The sequence below is a fragment of the Carcharodon carcharias genome, chromosome 19 (genome assembly GCF_017639515.1).
Source record: "Carcharodon carcharias isolate sCarCar2 chromosome 19, sCarCar2.pri, whole genome shotgun sequence".
In the NCBI taxonomy this organism is placed as follows: Eukaryota; Metazoa; Chordata; class Chondrichthyes; order Lamniformes; family Lamnidae; genus Carcharodon; species Carcharodon carcharias.
Window position 1 is genome coordinate 36,505,399 of NC_054485.1, and position 5,053 is coordinate 36,510,451.

At 38.5% G+C, this 5,053-nt stretch overlaps 1 non-coding gene across 1 annotated transcript; it reads right to left on the reverse strand.

Moving 5' to 3' along the window:
* Positions 1-4,660: 4,660 nt before the first annotated feature.
* Positions 4,661-4,763, reverse strand: LOC121292100. Its single transcript, XR_005946200.1, has one exon. It is a non-coding gene; the product is annotated as a U6 spliceosomal RNA (small nuclear RNA).
* Between the last annotated feature and the right edge of the window lie 290 nt (positions 4,764-5,053).

Genomic DNA, 5,053 nt, shown 5'->3' on the forward strand with positions numbered 1-5,053 from the left:
TTCCAATAAATTATAAAGATTTTCCTTTTCCCATCTATTTCCATTATAAAAAAAACCCCACTAGAGCTATACCTTGAGTGTCCTACCATCCATTCTTAATTAGCACATTCGTTTAGATAATATCACCAACTTTAACACCTATGTGTTCTATTGTACTATTGTCGCTGACATCTTTTGATGATCTGCTTCTATCACTGCTTGTTTGTCCCTACAACCACACCGCCCCCCCTCCACCTCTCTCTCTCTCTATCTCTCCGCCCCCCACACACACACCTTAAACCAGCTTATATTTCAGCTCTTTCCTGGACTCGAACTCAAGTTCTGTCGAAGGGTCATGAGGACTCGAAACGTCAACTCTTTTCTTCTCCGCCGATGCTGCCAGACCTGCTGAGTTTTTCCAGGTAATTCTGTTTTTGCACCGAGGACCTTGTCTGCTGCTCTGTGCTCACACGGAACTTTAAAAGCATACTTACCTGGGCCTCCTGTGACCAGAATGCATTCTCTGTCAGCTCCACGACTGTAATGGGGTTATAGTCAGCCACCATTAAAGCACGGTGTATACCTTGGTGACTTTGTCACTTAAACCAGGCTCCCACTTGTTACAGAACTATAATAATTTTCCTAATAGTATTGTGATTTATTGTAAATTAGGTTTAAAGTGAGTGTAGATGGTTCTGTCTGTGTGATTTAATTAAATTAGAATTAGATAGGCTGCAAACTTGAAATTATCAAAAGAAGTTTTGGTAAAAGGCATTTGAAATGCTAATGTTTAAACACGGATAAGGTCTTAGCATGTAAGGTGTAAAGGAAATTTGTAGTTTTAGATAAGTGGAGGAGTTGTTTGGGTTTCAAAGGGATGGTAGGATGTTTACAACTAACAAGATAATCAGGCAAGATTATTATGTTTATTTTTCCCAAAAGGTACTGACCATATTGACAACATGAAAGACTTTTATATTATAGGAAAAGTACATTTCCAAAGTCATACAGAACAATGAAACTCACAGATTAAAGAGAGAGAAACATATTTAAAAAAGAAAGCAAGATGATGTTGTGGGGCCATATAAGAACTAAAAGGAATGTGTAAAACAGCCTTAGGGAAGCTTCTAGCCATATTTGAAAAAGTCTGCTGTGTCCAGTAACCAAAGTTAGAGAAAAGCCTTTGGAATTCCACTGTCGATTGGGTGCTGTGGTAAGTTTGCTGTCTTGCTATTTACATTTAAGATCTATTTTGGACTGTTGCCTTAAAAGGGGTGTATAGTTAGGGGTCAGTTTAATTAGGAATTTTGGGCTTCTTATAATATTAAGTAACTGCAATCTTATGCGTGTGCTTGAAATCTTTTCTTTCATTAATAAATGTTTTAATTTAGTTTTTAAAATCTCTAAAGGTGTTAGTGGACTCATTACTTCTGAAGTCAGTGCCCAAATCTTCTCGTAATAAACACAAATGCAAAACTGTTGTGATAGCGTAGCCAAGTTTCCCATGTGGATTTGGTCTGCCTAGCACACAACACCTGTCATGTCATAACACGCTGCAAGGCTCATGGTGAAGGACACCACCAAGGTTGAAAATTAGGGTTGGTGGAAAATTAGATAAATCGGATAATGGTTAGGTAACACAAAATTTGGTTTTAAAAAGTCTATAGATTTTAAAGGAAAGGCATTAAGCAGTTAAGGAGTTCCATCACTTACAGGGAAGAACATTCATTTCAATGTAGTTGGGATGCTGGAAAGTGAGAGCATTGATGTAAATTCAAAATTTTTTCATCATTTTTCTTTTAAAGATTTATTTTCACCAGTGGTCTTATTGCAATGTATAAATCCAGGTTAAAGTTCGTAACTATAATTTTTTGTTGAAAGCATAAATAACTAGAGATTGTAAAAATTGAGAGCTGGTTCAGTAACCTGCAATCAGATAATGGGATTCAGCACATTGAGGGTTAAACCTTTTAACAAATGTTCTTTTAGAGTAGTTTCCTGAAACAATTATTGGTTATGGCCCGTTGTAAAGTGTTTTGACTTTTCCCACCTTTACCTTTTAGTAACTATGGCAACTAAAGATTGGCCTAAGAAAGAATAAATTCTGTCAGAGTGGATAATGAAGAATCAAGTGATCAGCTTGAGAAGAAACAGCTTTTTTCTTTAACCCACTGCAACCCTTGTATAAACCAGGGTGTGCCCATTTATGTGAATGTTTTACTCTGCTATTTTAATAGAAAGTAATGTCATTAGAATGCATGATGCATTTATCTATCCATACTGGCAACATTAATTTAGATATTATTAGCTATAGAAATCTCAGGGTAAATCCGCATGCAGTTTATGTTACTTAAACTGTACTAGGAAAGTAAAGGATAGTCAGGATAATTTTTTTAAAAAGCTATTTATATTGGTTGTTGAGAAATGCACAACATAGGGAAAAGCTGGCATAAGAATGGTTTTGGAAAATTCTGCTGCTTAAAACTACGATAGAGAAGAAAAGAGGCAGATGACAACACTTGATCCATAAAGACCCATGATGGAATGAAAGGTTGATTTAATTAAAGCACTAATATAAGGATATGGAACTCGGAGCGAGGGACTCAGAGGAGCTAACACACATTAAAGATACTGGAACTGCTGAGGCAGAGCACTGGGAACTGGACAGAAAGTTAGCACAGATAATGGGTGCAGAAGAATTCATTAAGGAATTCAACTGAAAAAAAATACTTCAAACACTGCCCCTGATGGATTTGTGTTGCACAGTGCAAGTGCAAGTAGCATCGAATTGTGGGACAGATAAAGGGATGATATGCTGAATGCAGAATCAATCCCTTACCTAAAGACATACAGTTGGTGATGAAAATCTATAAATTTGATCGTTTTCTCATTCCTTCACAGATGCAGTCCACTCTATTGTGATGAAAGTATAATAATTTTCATAATATTTTACTGGTTTATTGTGAAGTAGGTTTGGGGGGTAAGTATATTGGGTCTGTCTTTGTGATTTAATTACATTTGAAATTCACCAAGGCTCCTTCGACAGCACCTTCCAAACCCATGACAACTGCCATCTAGAAGGATCAGGGCAGCAGATAGATGGGAATGCCTGGAAGTTCCCCTTCAAGTCACTCACCATCCTGACTTGGAAATATATCATAGTTCCTTCACTGTCGCTGGGTCAAAACCCCGGAACTCACCCACCCTCCCCCCCCACCCCCCCAGCCCTGAGCAACATAGGGACTGCAGTGGTTCAATAAGGCAGCTCACCACCACCTTCAAAAGGGCACCGAGGGATGGGCAGTAAATGCTGGCCCAGCCAGCGAAGCCCACATCCCATGAATGAATAAAAAAAATTTCAAGTAGATTGCATGCTGGAAATCATCAAAAGAAGCTAGGTGCTAGACACGCTAATAAGTAAACATGGATGCTGGCTTAGCATGTAAGTGTCAAGGAAATTTGAATTTTTAGATAAATGAAGGGATTTGGATTTCAAAGGGATCCTAGTCTGTTTACAAATAGCCAGATAAGCAAGATTAAGGAATGTGTTTATTTTTCCCAAAGGTTACTGACAATATTGGTAACATGAAAGTTTTTATATTATGAGGAAGAAACAGTATCAAAGACATATAAAAAATAGAATTTACATATTAAAAAGAGAGAAACATATATAAAGGAGAATGAAAGGCTATGTTTTAGAAGGCCATGTAAGATCTAACAGGAGTGTGTGAAATAGCCTTAATGAAGCCTCCAGTCATTTGTGCATAAGTCCTCTTTTTCCTCTTACAGGGAAGCTGTACTGGCTCACAGGAAACTGCTACTATATTCTACTGCTACAATTCTGAACAAGGGAAATGGAACACAAGGCTAGGAAGAGGGCTCACAGGTTCATTCAGGCAATGCTAGAAGCATTAGTGATATAGGTAGATAGAAGGAGATAGGTAATGTTTCTGTGGGGCCAGGAAGCCCTCAGGGCAGACCCTCTGAAGGTAGTGGGAGCAGGTGACATGGGAGGTCAATGCCCAGATTCTGGAGCCAAGTGCCCATTAGCAGTGCTGGAAGAAGTTCAATAATCTCACACACATATAGTCAAGGTCAGTGAATGCATCTTCAAATGATGTCTCATACTCACCAAACCACCTGCCTTTTACACTGCTCAATACACCACACCCTTATCACTCACCCAGCAGCTCTCCCTAGCACTAAGGTTTCAAAGCTAACATTCACATTCTCCATCCCACCCACACACACCTATGATGATGGCGGCCTTGATCTCACCTCTCAAAGCCTCAAGTGCCTCCAACTATTCAGCTACAGCAAGCACATCACCCAAACACTGTGCAACACTATCACTGGCATCCTGTCTGCTCTCTGTTCAAGAAATGAGGCAAGACCACTTTGAGACAAGAACTTCCTCAACATTCTTATGCCGGGTGCCAAATATTGCATTATCAACCTCATAGCATGTATAAGTACAGCAATGACGTATTGCAATGTCATACAGATTTTACTTTTTTTAATTGAAAATGTGCCACTTTCACTCGTGACCTCAAACCAACTCCTGACATCTCCATAATGTAGAGAATAAAGAGAGTTTAATATGTTAATATCAAGTCAGACCCCAAGTACTTCCATATGATCCTTTAGTGAATCTCCAGCATTGAGAACTTTTATGTAAGTCTAAAATATGGAATGCTTCACGAATTTGCGTGTCATCCTTGCGCAGGGGCCATGCTAATCTTCTCTGTATCGTTCCAATTTTAGTATAGCGAACATTGTGTAAGGCAGGGTTAATTACCTTGGTTTTATCAAAATGCATTTATATTATTGCATTTTGTTTAGAATGTTCTAGTTTACAGTTCAGTGCTATATTGCATTAATGACAGTCAAGGTTTAACACTGGAACAGTGTTTCCTGGTGTGTTGGGTTACTTTGAAGCAATGTTGAATCCTGTACATGCCAATAATTTCCTTTTCCTTCTCTTCCCTCAGGAAGAAGAACCTGACAAACAGCGTTACAACTTGACAACTCGAAAAATAATTTACAACTAAAGCACAGACCTGAATAAAGGCCT